Raw genomic sequence first — 16,280 nt, forward strand, 5'->3', positions numbered from 1 at the left:
CAAAATAGGACAAATGAAAAATAACATACAATAACAGCAATGAGGAAAATAATTTTAAAAGAATTGTGGAAAGGTTTTTATTATGTGTATTTTATTGTCTCCAACTTATTCAACATATTGTGGCAAGTCATTTTAGTGATGATATCCTTTAAAGCTGCAAAACATGTTGAGTTGCAATAGTGTAGTAGGCTACTTTAACATATGCAGCCTAATGAGCATCTGTTTGTAACAAATTTTATAACAAATGAAGTCAATTAAATAGGTTCTTGACAATCTGGACTGGACCCAGAACCCAGATGAGGACTTAACGCTGTTCAGTGCTCAGTGCGTGTGTGTATATATTGTTCAACTGCCCTCTCCATTTTAGGCTCAAACATTCTATTTTTCCTTCAAATAATTACATTATACTTGAAATGCAAGAAAATGTGATATTACAACCAGGCAGTTCCGCCACTACCTAAGCTCGATATAATAATAGCATTTTTTTCTTATCGAATATAAGCCACGAATTACTCAATACCTCACTCAAACCAGCAAACAGAATTAACCAGTCAGACAAACTATAAAGTTCATCCTACTCCTTAAGATGTCCCAGAGATGTATTATTGATAAAAAAAAAAAATAAGGATTTGTAAATCAGAATTTATTTTTCTGATCGAATTTCATAATAACCTTTTATAAAAGACTTTTCTATGTATATTGCAAGAATATAACTAATTCGTAAAAAAACAGCAACGCATACATGCTCGGGATACTCTCATGGCGATACATTTCAGGCCCTTGATTGGCTATAACTTCCTAATCTGTGATTGGTTATGTTTAGTATAGCTTCACACACACACACACACATATCTAACATCATTCATTCTCTAGAACAATTTACATTATACTTGAATTATAACAAATTACAAAATACATTCAGGTATACTGAAAGTTCACCTTCACTAGGTAGGCCGAAGCTCGATAAAATCAATAGTAGCCTATTTATTTCGATATCGATTATTAACCAATTGTTATTAAATACTTCACTCGAACTAGCAAACAGAATTAATCAGCCATTTAGTCAAGCTTTAAAGTTCACCCTACCTCTTATGAGGTCACAAGGACTATTTTTTTAATAATGAAAATAATCATTTGGTAATCGTATTTCTCAGATTAAATGTGTTATCAAAACTGTTATAAGGCATTGACTATATATTTTGAAGATAATGTATCTCTAATTCCCTAAAAAAAAAATAATAATAATAAATAAATAAATAAATAAATCTTTATGTCCGCCCTCGATAGCTAGGGCGTCTGAAAGAGATTTTCTGGAAATTCAGGTAGATATTGCTGACAGCAACTCATAATTTTCCAGAATTCTCACTTAGAGGTATATTCCAGTCCTCTGATTGGGTATAGGTTTCTCGCCTGTGATTGGTGGTTTCCCTCGCTTACGACACTTAACGAACAAACACACGCACACCTAACATCGTAGCCAGAACGAAGTCAAGTATTCCTTTGAATAATGACGTATTTATTTAAGTTATGCCTTGCAACAAGATTCGTTGACTTTTATTACTAAATTATTAAAATAAATAAGTTTATTTCCGTAAAATTCGTAATTTCTAATTCTAAATTTACTTGCAATAAGTATAAGTATTTCACGACTACACAGTTAAATTCATTCATAAAATACGAGTTGTATGGTGTCACCACTTGCGTCTACCAATCACAACAGAGAACGAATCAGCAAATGAGATGACAGATATTTCCCGCTAAAAGTGAACAAGGTGAGAGGGTTCCTCTGGTTTATCTGGTTCTGTCAAATGATTTTTTAATGATATTTAAGATATATATATATATATATATATATATATATATATATATATATATATATATACATATATACATATATATATATATATATATATATATATATATATATATATATATATATATATATATATATATATATATATATATATATATATATATATATATATATATATATATATATATATATATATATATATATATATATATATATATATATATATATATATATATATACTCAAAATTCATCATATGGTAATGACATTACAGAGACGTATTTTTTTCAATATGCAATCAGAAATTATCCCTCTAATGAATGTATGTTATAATAGTATCTTATAAAGGACTTTTTCTTATATATCTTGAAGAAAAAATACATCTCAAATGCATTTAAAAATAAGAAAATAAAAAATCATCAGCTCCTCCCCTCATAGAGGGAGAGTTGAATGGAAATTCGGACAGGTTTCTCAAACAGCAACTCATAAGTCTCCATTACTTTCTCATGACGTAATATTCCAGTCCTCTGATTGGCTATAAGTCCTTCATCGGTGATTGGTAGTTGCCTTCGCTTACTACAGCTTAACATACGCACACACGCACATCTATCATCGTATCCATAAATCAGTCAAGTATTCCTTCGAATATAAGATATTTACTTAAATTATACCGGTCAATAAGATTCATTATATATTTATTCATAAAATAATAACAATTCTTATCTTATTTCCATGACGATTGTAATTTTTGGCAGTAATTTATCTCAAATAAATATAGATTTTTCACTTCTAACCAGTTAAATTCATTCACAAAAATACGATTGTATGACGTCACATACAAGCACCAATCAGAGCCGAGAAAGATTCAACCAATGAGACAACAGTTATTTCCCGCTAAAATGCATATCGCGAAAGGGTTCCTTTTGACTTATGGGCTGCTATTTTAATATATGAGCTGCTGTTTATGGTGAAGAAATAGATGTATTTATTTCATTTAAACACGCAACCTAAGGGCTCTTTTATCCTTATTCATTTTTATATGTATAACGATGATATTAAAATAGCTTGGGAAAAACATTTTCTCATATCATTCATGTGCTTATCAATTACACACTTTTCCTTCAGTAACCACACTTTTCGTTTTGGGAGTGAAAAACTCATATTACATATTTTTATCATCTTCATTGTTTCTATCAAAGCCAATTATATAAAGGAATCCGAGAAAGAAAAGATTGGATGGATTTTAACTTCATTTTGCAAATTGAGTAAAACGCGAAAAGGGGAAAATGTATTTTCTATGTACATAGATAGAATTTAACAATTTCCGTCGTAAAAAAAAAGTAGTGCCGGCTAGTTGAATATGTGGACAGGATTTCGAACAGCAACTCATAAATTCTCGGAACGATTTCATGGCTAAAAGTCCTCTTATTGGCTATAACTTCCTCAGCTGAGATTGGTAGTTGCCGTCCCATACTACAGATTAACAGACGAACACACATTTATCATCGTAGCCAGAACACAGTCAATTATTCTTTCGAATATGTCGTATTTATTTAACTTAATCCCTTCAACAAGGTCCATTACCTATCTATGAAATCATTGATAATCATTTTAGGTTTTAATCTATGAAAATCTCAATTTTTCAGTTATGATTTACTTGCAATAATTATAAGTTTTTCAGTTAAATTAATTCATAAAATACGATTACATGACGTCACATACCACCACCAATCAGAGCTCAGAAAGAATTAGCCAATGAGACGCCAGATGTTTCCCGCTAAAAATGCATGAGCTGTCGAGAACAGGGTTGCCATCTGGCCGTTTTTGCGGCCAAATTTGCCAAATTTGGCCGTATGGAAAACTCTCTGGCCGTAAACTATTAGCCATCGACGGCCAAACAATTTGGCCGAATTTTGGCCGTATTGTTTTCAAAATGATTACATTTCATGTAATATCATTTATCTTTCATATGTTATATCTAATTTTTATTTCTAATCAGTAAAATATCAAATGAAATGACAGTATAGTGATGTAACAACCACGTAACCTACTGGCTATGTTGCCTATTGACAGACACATACAGTACAAGTGTATGTTTACTACTTGTTCAGTACTAGATAAGTGATGTAATAGCAACGTAACCTACAGGCTATGTTGCTTACTGACAGACACACACAGTACAAGACAAGTACGCGTTTAGTACTAAATAAAGAAATGCATCGATTTAGATACATTTCTAGCTTAACTTGAGCATCAGTGTGAATTTGAACCTGACGTTTTAAACAGCCAAAAAGGAGACTTTATAAAAAATAGTGCTGTGATTGGTGATTGATTACCATTATGTCATTAAGTAAACCTTTTTCTACTTCAGCAAAGTTCTCTCTCTCTCTCTCTCTCTCTCTCTCTCTCTCTCTCTCTCTCTCTCTCTCTCTCTCTCTCTCTCTCTCTCTTCACATGCCCATAAAAAAATACACATATGCATTTAATTAATTTATGCTCATACTTGTTTGTGTGTTTGAAAGCATACAATGTGATACTAACTGCATGAGAGTAATGACAATAGATAAATGTAAATTCATGGCAAAGAAGTGAAGGATTAATACCTGATTTAGGCCTGCTACTCATGCATATCTAATTAATAGCCTTTTATACTACATACTTACATCTGCATTACTAATAATAATAGGCTAATGATAGTAGTTAGTGTAATAAAAAAAAATAATATTTGGCCGAATTTTGGCCGTAAACCATAGTTGATTTGGCCGGTTTGGCCGTGATATGAAAATAATTTGGCCGTAGGAGATTTTTCCCATCTGGCAACCCTGGTCGAGAAGGTTCCTCTAGCGAACTTAGGCTCATTTGGTTATATATGCGTTGATATTACCGACCAATTAAGTTACGGGGTAACGGGTGTCATTTCATTCAAGTGCTGTAGCTAAGGGAGTTTTCATCCTAATGAATTTTTCTGTATATAAGTATTGATTGCTAAATATTTTGTAAATTCATTTCCCGTTGGCAAGATAAAAGTTACAGGTGTAGGCCTACTTGGTTAAAACGTCCAATCGGGCTCTATATGCTGTATTGTCACTATAAGCTCAGTCACCTAACATTTTTAAAAACTTTGATTTTCATAGATTTATGAAATAAGATCCATAGCCTAGCGTTGTAGTCTGAGAGGCCGTTCAGATGCAGCGACATATTTAACGGGATTGTCCCATATTTAAGATATTTGTCCCGCATTGACCTACGGACGCCCTCTGTCCCGTATTTTCAATATTTGAAAAAAAAAAAATCAATAGCCTAGTGAAAATTTGATTATAATATCCTTCAAAGCCGCAAGACATGCTTGATCGCCAAATTATAAATTGGCACATGTAATGAATTATAGCTGTTTGTAACATGATCTATAATGAACGCACTTGAAAACAAAAGAAGTCAATGAAGTAGGTCCTAGACAATTTGGACCCAGCTGAGGGACTTGGGTCACTTCGCTCTGCTCACTGTGTGTGTGTAACTTCAAGTAGGTGTCTATATTATTCAATTACCTCTCGAATTTAGCTGTCCCTTATTTCAATTTCCAAAATATGGTCACCCGGACCATAATACCATATTAGCATTCCATAAGTCCCTATCTATTCCCTTCTCCATGGACTATACAGTACATATTCTCCTTAATTGCCCTTCACACTACTCTATCCAGCACAGCTGTCTTCATTATGGCAGGCCTGCAGTCACAGTTTCATATCCAACATAATACATATATATATATATATATATATATATATATATATATATATATATATATATATATATATATATATATATATATATATATATATATATATATATATATATATATATATATATAATGTGTGTGTATACCCGCAACACACACACACACACACACACACACACACACACACACACACACACACACACATATATATATATATATATATATATATATATATATATATATATATATATATATATATATATATATATATATATATATATATATATATATATATATATATATATATATAATGTGTGTGTATACCCGCAACACACACACACACACACACACACACACACACACACACACACACACACATATATATATATATATATATATATATATATATATATATATATATATATATATATATATATATATATATATATATATATATATATAATGTGTGTGTATACCCGCAACACACACACACACACACACACACACACACACACACATATATATATATATATATATATATATATATATATATATATATATATATATATATATATATATATATATATATATAAGCGAGAAGAAATGAAAAGAAATAATTTAAACTATGACATTAGTTCGTGTTCCAGGCGAAAGAAGAAGTTTATTTGTTTTCATTTCAAATTCTTGAGTCTTGACATTAGTAGAAGAGAAGAGAAGAGTGATACGGAAGGAAAACTACACGCGGGTGAAGTATTATCATATACTTTGTGATGTTTTTTTTAGAAATTACATTGTAACTTCAATTTCCTGTCATTATTTATGACATTTGATGGGCTGAAGGAAACTCGTTGGGACGGGTCTAAGCTTTTTTTATTACATGTCAAATAAATTTTTCTTATGGGAACGTTGTTTATTTCTGTCTGAAATACGATAATATCAAACTAGTTTTTTAAGATTTACGAAATACGGTTAGTGTTACCTTGCCAGTAATAAAGCCAGTTCGAAAGCAAACTCAGGGTTGTCCTAGTCTTAGGGTAGAAAGCTTAGAGTGCGGCAGTCTAAAGGGGTCGAATTCACTACAATGAAACCAATGCGGTTATAGCTCCCCCACCTCCCACATAGGTATGTAGGTAAGAATAGGGCGGTAAAGTTTTACTGTATTACAGATTCTGATTTCGAACCAAAAATATGTGTTTTCCTGTAATAAATAACATGAATTGATCAAATTTCACCTTCATTATGGAACGAGTGTCATTTTCGAAGAGCATATGTTTTTCTATCGGAAAAAGTAGTTATTGGTTTCATTGTAGTGTATTACAGGGCAATGTAACCTAGGAAAACAACTACTGTTTCTTATAGAAAAAATTACGCTCTCTTCGAAAATGACACTCGTTTCCGTCGCAAATGAATAATTTCAGAAATATATATACATCTATATCCTCTGATAATGGTGGACCCCCAGTGGGAACTCGGGGTTTTGGGTGGGGAAAACATACTGGGGAATCGATATATAAACGTAAAACTATCCTTTTTTTCTCTATACTTTACCTTCTTGAAATTATTATAATCGGAGGAAAATACAAAACAGTATATCTGGATAAACTTCGGAGGCGCCGTTGTAAAGATTGTGTCATGAAAAAATACAGTAACCAGTGCTGCCAACGTCCGATGTAGATCAAATGTTATTTTGTGACCTGTCATACTACTAGGCTAGGTTAGGTGGGTTTGTTAGGTTCTGTGCCCTTATTGTACTTTTTATATATTGAGTAAAACTTATATGTAGAAGTTATTTAAAATACGTATGGAAATATCTATCATTACTGTCGTTAGTAATGTCAGCGTGCCGTTGGTAACTCTGTGTACTATACGTCAACGTTGGTAACACTGTGTATTATTGGTAACGTTGCTAATGTTATCGTTCGCAGTACATTCGTAAGAGAAGTGACACCGTGCAACTTAAAGTTAGCCGAATTGGTTGATCTGTTTGTTTCCGATTGAAATGAACATCAAATTCGGTTAATTCACGTTATTTACTATAGAAAAACATCTATTTTCTGTTCGAAATCTCACCCTGTAATACAATACAAAATTACCCATATTTCATATAGGAAATTGGTTTTACAAGTAATATGGAAGTTCATGGTTGTCCCATCAAACTACATTTCTCCCTTTGGGTTGCATTATCTTTGTTTAATTTATGATAAGCAGCTCAACATGTATTGCATGCCAGAACATAGAATTAGTGAGATTTTTTATTTGCGATCAAAGCAAGGCACGGCAGAGCAAAAACCATTAGAAGGACGTTTAGTGAATTATATAAAATTATGGTGCTTTAATTTTCAGTCACTTACATGAACTATATATTTTTCCAGCTGGTTATCTTGCATTTATTTTCCATTTCTGACAATTATTATTGCTGCAAATCACTCATTTTTGGCATGCCCCCCAAAAAAAATCTGGTTTCCCATTGGGATCCCTCTGAAGTCTATATATAAGGGGGTTACAAAACCTCATCAACGGGTGGGGTTTACCCCAATAATCATGGTCAGAAATGCATAAAACACAAGATAGCAAATATGAAAAATATGACTGTATTATATAATTGCCTTATTTTCTCTTGAAGGAACAACTTTCTTTTTCTTTTCCTAGTGGATGAGAATGATGGGCACATGTTTTGTGGTGCACTATACTGTATCCAAAGCAAGCTAATATAACAAAACATCTTCACAAGATAGTTTGGATCGTTTAGAAAATTTCTTATATTTCTTACCAATCTTGCTGTGGCACAAACTTTTGAGACCGGCAAAGTAACGTTGGCTTGCCATTGTGAGTTAATTTTCCATATACAGTAATGCACGTCACCAATTCTACACTTTGAAAAAATAACGAAAAATTCGCCTAGGAGTGCCGTTTCATAAAATTATTTATAAAATCCCTTTATAGGGTGAAGTTCATAACCCTCGCCAGTTTTAGATCGTTCAAGTTATAGAAAAAATATCTTGTATCAGATCGAACTTCGTCACTCAGAGTTTAACATTGCCATCTTCATGTCATTGCGGCTATGAATGGGCATCTATCTAGCTGGGTGCTCCCAGTACTTTATTTAAATTTTGGAAATGTTAAATTCTGATGAAATAAAAAAAACCCTCCGGTAGATTTGTGGCTCTAGTGGGATTCGATTGGGTCGTTTCAAACTACCGTGCCTACTCATTAGTTCAGCAGTCTGCTGTTTGATCAAAACGTCATTTACAATAAATTCTAGAAACTTCAGGAGCGAGAAAGTGCATGTCAGGAAAGAGCTAAGGCAATTTTGATGATTTTCCCAAACAAATCTATATTTATCTGGTAAGTACCTACCTGAGGTACAGTATTTATTCTATACAATTTTGCGATAGCTTTGAAAATAAGGGAGATGTTGGGCTTAGCTGTCATTAACCCCAATAATTTATCAGTCCCTCAAATGACTTTTGGCCTGCTGTGACATGCTTTGTTGGAAATTCAACATATAATTGCTCCTCTGTTCTGGTAGGTGGTACATGGATATGTTTCACACACATCTGGTGGATCAATATTTTAGTATCAATATTAATTACAATCTATATCATATACAGTACCTCAAATGGTTTTTGCCTTGCGCTGGCCTGCTTCACCTACTCCCGTGTTCTGGCAAGTGGTACATGTATTGTATGTGCTGTGCATGCCAACCTTGCTAGTCATTATTTTGGTGATATTTTTTTACCTTCAAATGAGTAACAGTTACTGTATATATTGAACAATACAATCAATTACAGAAATAGATGAAATTTCAGGTACACTAGATTTCAAAGGAGATTGAACTCCCCTCAGTGAGACATTTTCTTTATGTGACAGTAGTCATATTAGAATTGAAACAAGGGGGGAAAAGAAGGGCTATTGTAAAATACAACTGGGAACTTATCCATAAATACTTAAATACAGTACTTATGTTAGCGTAGATAAGTTAAGGAGACTACCAAAGTAAGCTAACTATGATAGGGTAGAGTCTGGCTTAGGAAGCAGCCTATTGCATACACTGTGAGATTTGAGTTTATTTTGAGGTTTAAAAATCCAGTCCTAATGTGATTATGGTATCCATATTCAGGATGTAGCATTTTCCTTAGTTTCAAGGATCCACGTCTAAAATTGCATAATAGTACAATAACCATAATTAAGAAAATGAAAATTATTTCTGGTGTGTTTATAGGTACTGTACTTTGAACCTCTCTGATGAAGATATTCGTTGGAAACCCATAGTTTTCAAGTAATAGACTTGGGAAACACAAGGCATTACAAGTGAAGAAAACAATTTTTCAAAAGGAAAACAGACTTACAACCTAACTTTAGGTTCTCCATCTCACCTAATTCTAACCTAATTTAAGGTTCTCCATCTAACCTAATTCTTACCTAACTTCATTCTCCCTCTAAGCTAATTCTAACCTTACTTAATTTTTCCTCTAACCTAATTCTAAAAGGTTTTCCTTTTAACCTAATTCTAAAAGGTTTTCCTTTTAACCTAATTCTAAAAGGTTTTCCTTTTATCCTAATTCTAAAAGGTTTTCCTTTTAACCTAATTCTAACCTAACTTAATTCTCCCTCTAAGCTAATGTAAGGTTCTCCATCTAGCCCAATTTTCAATATTAATCTTACCCGATAATCATGTAGCTGTCAACTCTGTTGCCCGACAGAAATCTATGGTCGGGATACGCCAGCGATCGCTATTCAGGTGGGGGTGTACACAACAGCGCCATCTGTGGTCAGGTACTCTAGTACTTCTTGTCAACACCACCTCAATTTTTCAATATTAAACTTACCCGATAATCATGTAGCTGTCAACTCCGTTGCCCGACAGAATTCTATGGAGGGATACGCCAGCTATCACAATACTAGAAGGGGGTGTATTTACCAGCGCCACCTGTGGCCAGGTACTCAAGTACTTCTTGTTGACACCTCCTCAATTATTCCTCTGTCGTGCTTCCGGCAAGACGTTCTGGGATACGCTTATGTTCTTGGAGTATTTTCACGACTTTGGTGAAGTATTTCTCTTTGATTTCGGCTGTCGCTTTACTGGAAAACTTCTATATTAGCTTAGTTAGCTTTTGGAATTAATTTGATTAATTTTGGTGACGAGAGAGTATGAACTCTCGTTCACCTTTCATGGCCGACCCTTCCCTTAGACGGAAGTGTTGGTGTCTAAGAGAGTATAGACTCTCTTTCTTAATTTTGCTTAACAAAAGTTATAGATTTATTTTATATCTCTCCGCCTCTTATAGGCCTCTTCGATTAACTTCCTTTTATTATAAACTCATTAAAATTAATTTTTATATTTGTTTATATTCGACCTTCCTAATAGTAGGCGGTCTTTTACCGAAGTTAATAAACTTTGAGCCCGTCATTTCGGTTTTACCTGTTAACATATTATGCTATTTCCGCCACAGAGTTTGAAAGATTTTCTTTGACAGTCTCGTACTGTTTTCAAAGCTGAACTAACGTTTTGTTTTGTCTCTGCAGTTGTTGACGTTCAGAACGTTCAACTTGCACTCTATCGTTACGATAGAGAAAGAATGTTCACGGTTTCACGTTGCAGTAAGAGTAACCGTGTCTAGCGTTTTGTTCATTCTTTCTTAACTTAATGGTTTTGATCCTAATAAAGGAACTTTTCAGTTTTTTTCCTTTAACAATAATATGTTTTAACGATATATATGATTGGGCTCTTCTCTCAGGTTCTAAGTCAAGAGAGAGAGAGAGAGAGAGAGAGATAGAGACGGAGGGAGAAAGAGGATAAACGTTTCATTCAAGCCTGCCAGGCGTACGAGTAACGTCGTTATCGTTTTTTTTTGCTCTTCTCCCTAGTCTCTTTAGGGGAAGAAACTAAACGTTTCTAGAGTGATCTAGTGTTTAGTCTCTTTCCAACCACTGATTTATCTTTCATTAGATTTTTCTGTTACATTGTAATTCTGTTTTCGCAATTACTAACTTTGAGAAAGGATAGAATTGCGTATTTCAGGTACAAACCACTTAAAGTTTCGAGTTCAGTGAAATAAGTGCAAACAGAAATCAAAGTGATAAGTGATTAGTGCGTGAGGGTACTTTTGTGCGCGCCAGTCGTCCTCCCAGTCCGGGACCTCTTGCAAGCTCCCAAGCCCAGGGGAGAAGCAATGTCGAAGGGCATAAGGGTTCAGCAGGCCTTGATCGGCGCACAGAAGTATTCTCGGTGGTTGTGGGCGTGTCTTACCGAGACCGTCACTCCCACCCGCAGACGATTGAGCCCTTATTTTGCTCGTCTGCAGAAGAGATTAGGGGAGAAAATAAAGGCAGAGTAACGCTGGTCTCAGGTCTCAAGACTTCTTAAACGTTAAGTCCAGACCTATGCCAGACGTACGAAGTTAAAGTTCACAACCCGAATGCAGTCATTGGGTTAGCTCTGACTCTCCTCAGTCATCAGTTGATTACACTCCGACTAAGAGGAGTAAGGTTCTGCCACAACAGATCTCTGCTGTTAAGGCTTTACCTCAGCAGAACTTAGTGTCTGCCGACCCCAAGTTAACTCTACTGCAGTCCATACAGTCACAACTTTCGGTCTTGATGCGTGAGTGTCGGGCTGAGAGTGTTGCACCGCCTGCACTCCCTCCACCTGTTCTCGCTGCACCTGTGCTCGCCCAGCCTGCACCTGCTCCGCCTGTGCTCGCCCAGCCTGCACCTGCTCCGCCTGGTCGCAGCACCATCTGCCAGGCGTACGATGTTGTGAACTCTACTACAGTCCATGCAAGCACAGCTTTCGGACTTGATGAGTGAGTGTCGGGCTGAGAGTATTGCTCCTCCGCCTCCGCCTACACTCCCTCCTCCTACACTCGCTCCGCCTGATCACAGTACCATCTGCCAGGCGTACGATGTTGTGGACTCTACTACAGTCCATGCAAGCACAGCTTTCGGACTTGATGAGTGAGTGTCGGGCTGAGAGTGTTGCTCCTCCGCCTCCGCCTACACTCCCTCCTCCTACACTCGCTCCGCCTGATCACAGTACCATCTGCCAGGCGTATGATGTTGTGGACTCTACTACAGTCCATGCAAGCACAGCTTTCGGACTTGATGCGTGAGTGTCGGGCTGAGAGTGTTGCACCTCCTGCACTCCCTCCACCTGTTCTCGCTGCACCTGTGCTCGCCCAGCCTGCACCTGCTCCGCCTGTGCTCGCCCAGCCTGCACCTGCTCCGCCTGGTCGCAGCACCATCTGCCAGGCGTACGATGTTGAACCACTTTCGGAGTTTGCTGTTCACAGTGTTGTTCAGCCTCAGCCTTCTTTAAGGCAACCCTTGCTTTGGGATCAGGAGAGTTACACTCTTCCTCCTCCTCCCCTTGCTGCTCCACCAGTGGTGCAACTCTCGGTTGGGGTACAACAACCTCTCCCCTCCGTGAGTCTGTCTGCTCAACCAGCGCTGCACCGAGTTCAACCCTCATCTAGGCAAGCTCATCTACACCATGCACTTGCGCCTCAGGAGCCTCAGCTTGCTAGAACTTTACCTTGTTCTGCGCAGCCTCAACCTTCTCATGCTCCACTCATCTCTCAGGCACAGGAACGGACTACTCCGCCTCCGTCCTCCGCTCAGCTGGTGCAATCCTTGGGTGCAACTCTTGCTAGGAGTCAACCTCCTTCACCCTTGCACCTGCCTTCTGCTCCGTCTGTTGTTCAGCCTATGCAGTCTGAACCTCAGGTTTTCCCTCAAGTTGAGGAAACCTCTGTTGTTGTTCCAGCTCGTTCTGACTCTGCTGTTCAGCATACCATGGTTTAAACCCCATGCAAGCATGCATAAAGCACTCTAGCACTGGTCATGGAATTTCTGAGAAATGTTAAACGCCATGCACACGCTCTGCTTTCCTTTCAGCAGGCTCTGCTTACAGCAGGCTCTACTTACTTCATGCTCAGCATTCAGCATGCTCTGCATTCAGCATGCTCTGCATACAACATGCTCTGCATACAGCATGCTCTGCATTCAGCATGCTCTGCATACAACATGCTCTACATACAGCATGCTCTGCATACAGCATACTCTGCATACATCATGCTCTGCATACCTTACCGCATGCTTCTCAACACATCTTGGGTTGTTGCCAACTCACTAGACTGTCAAGCAGTTTCATAACGTTGCCTTCTAGTCTGCTGCTTTGCACCAGTGAACCCTCACTCAGAGAACTTAGCTTTTCTAGGATAAGGTCCCTGTAGATGAGAAAGTTCTTTTCTCCCTCCTTCTGATATTCCCTTGAGGACTCTGTCATTTGGAGGGAGCCTTTAGCTGCATAACCTCTTATGGACTTTTATTTAAGCATAACATGCTTACAGGGAAGGTAATGGTTACACTTCAGCCGCTAATCCCGTCTGTTACCACACCTGCTCCCATAGACCTTGAGCTGTGTTGCATGACATGCAGTCCAAGCTTAGTCCTTGTTAGAGGATTTTTTGTTTACGGAGTCAATGTGTCACGGGGAAGACGTTCAACAACCAACAGAAGGGACTTGTTGTGACGCAGTGGGCAACCTCAGCAACCCGTTAAGGAGTTGTCTGTACGACCCAGACAGTCTAGACAGATTCGGGTTGTCACTGTACTTCCTCGCTTGCCCATGATTGACAGTTTACAGACTGTGCAGCAGTATCATGATCTTGTGTCCGGCTCCGTCAGACGACTGGCTTTTAAGAGCTCCCTCAAGTCGTCGCTGTCTGGAGATTTTCAAATGGACTATGGATCTGACCAAGGAACTGGGCCTCCTGGTCAATTTTGAGGAGTCTCAGCTCGTTCCATCCCAGACCATTGTCTCCTTGGGTATGGATCTTCAGAGTCGAGCTTTTCGGACTTGTCCGTCGGCCCCAAGGATCTTCCAAGCCCTAGAATGCATCCAGAGCATGCTGAGAAGGAACCGATGCTTAGTCAGGCAGTGGATGAGTCTAACAGGGACACTTTCATCGCTGGCCCTGTTCATCGAGTTATGGAGACTCCACCTCCGCCCCCTTCAGTATCATCTAGCTGCTCACTGGATAAAGGACATGACGCTAGAGACGGGCTCAGTTCCTGTTTCCGAAGAGATGAGGTCTACTCTAACGTGGTGGAAGAACAGCATTCTTCTCAAGGAAGGTCTACCATTGGCTGTTCAGTCCTCCGACCACCGTCTCTTCTCGGACGCATCGGACACGGGCTGGGGTGCGACACTGGACGGACAGGAATGCTCGGGAACATGGAATCAGGAGCAAAGGACACTTCACATCTATTGCAAGGAGTTGTTGGCAGTTCATTTGGCCTTGATAAACTTCAAGTCCCTCCAGCTTAACAAGGTGGTGGAGGTGAACTCCGACTACACCACAGCCTTGGCTTACATCTCCAAGCAGGGAGGGACTCATTCGAGGAAGTTGTTCGAGATCGCAAGGGACCTCCTCATTTGGTCAAAAGATCGAAAGCTCACGCTGGTAACGAGGCTCATTCAGGGCGATATGAATGTCATGGCAGATCGCCTCAGCCGGAAGGGTCAGGTCTTCCCCACAGAGTGGACCCTTCACAAGAATGTTTGCAGCAGACTTTGGGCCCTGTGGGGTCAGCCAACCATAGATCTATTCGCTACCTCGATGACCAAGAGGCTCCTCTTGTATTGTTCTCCGATTCCAGACCCAGCAGCAGTTCGCGTGGATGCCTTTCTGCTGGATTGGTCCCATCTCAACCTGTATGCATTCCCGCCGTTCAAGATTGTCAACAGGGTACTTCAGAAGTTCGCCTCTCACAAAGGGACACGGCTGACGTTGGTTGCTCCCCTCTGGCCCGCGAGAGAATGGTTCACTGAGGTACTGCAATGGCTGGTCGACGTTCCCAGGACTCTTCCTCCTAGAGTGGACCTTCTGCGTCAACCTCACGTAAAGAAGGTACACCCAACCTCCACGCTCTTCGTCTGACTGCCTTCAGACTATCGAAAGACTCTCAAGAGCTAGAGGCTTTTCGAAGGAGGCAGCCAGAGCGATTGCCAGAGCAAGGACGACATCCACTCTCAGAGTCTATCAGTCTTTATGGGAAGTCTTCCGAAGCTGGTGCAAGGCCAATGCAGTTTTCCTCAACCAGTACCAATGTAACCCAGATTGCTGACTTCCTGTTACATCTAAGGAACGTAAGCTCCCTATCAGCTCCTACGATCAAGGGTTACAGAAGTTTGTTGGCAGCGGTTTTCCGCCACAGAGGCTTGGATCTTTCCTCCAACAAAGATCTACAGGACCTCCTTAGGTCTTTTGAGACCTCAAAGGAACGTCGGTTGTCCACTCCAGGCTGGAATCTAGACGTGGTCCTAAGGTTCCTAATGTCATCAGGATTTGAACCGCTCCAATCAGCCTCTTTTAAGGACCTCACATTAAAAAACTCTTTTCCTCGTGTGCTTAGCAACAGGTAAAAGAGTAAGTGAGATCCACGCCTTCAGCAGGAACATAGGTTTCACATCTGAAACGGCTACATGTTCCTTACAGCTCGGTTTTTTGGCTAAAAACGAGCTTCCTTCCCGTCCTTGGCCTAAGTCGTTCGAGATCCCAAGCCTGTCCAACATGGTGGGGAACGAACTGGAGAGAGTACTTTGCCCAGTTAGAGCTCTTAAGTACTATCTAAAGGTCAAAACCATTACGAGGACAATCAGAAGCCTTATGGTGTGCTATCAAGTAGCCTTCTCTACCAATGTCTAAGAACTCAGTTTCTTACTACAT

The 16,280-nt window shown here is 38.5% G+C and overlaps 1 protein-coding gene across 4 annotated transcripts in view; it reads left to right on the forward strand.

Annotated features, from left to right (window-relative positions):
• LOC137620596 (aladin-like) overlaps window positions 1-16,280 on the forward strand; it is a 144,639-nt gene that overhangs the window by 66,265 nt on the left and 62,094 nt on the right. For 2 of the 4 annotated variants that reach the window (XM_068350858.1, XM_068350855.1), the window contains exon 1: window positions 6,189-6,292. The exons of 1 other annotated variant lie outside the window; for it this stretch is intronic. The gene's annotated coding sequence lies outside the window, so the exon portion shown is untranslated. Of the gene's footprint in view, window positions 1-6,188; window positions 6,298-16,280 lie in introns of those variants that run through there. One more of the 4 variants, XM_068350857.1, reaches the window with a different exon arrangement.

Source organism: Palaemon carinicauda, chromosome 27 (assembly GCF_036898095.1).
Source record: "Palaemon carinicauda isolate YSFRI2023 chromosome 27, ASM3689809v2, whole genome shotgun sequence".
In the NCBI taxonomy this organism is placed as follows: Eukaryota; Metazoa; Arthropoda; class Malacostraca; order Decapoda; family Palaemonidae; genus Palaemon; species Palaemon carinicauda.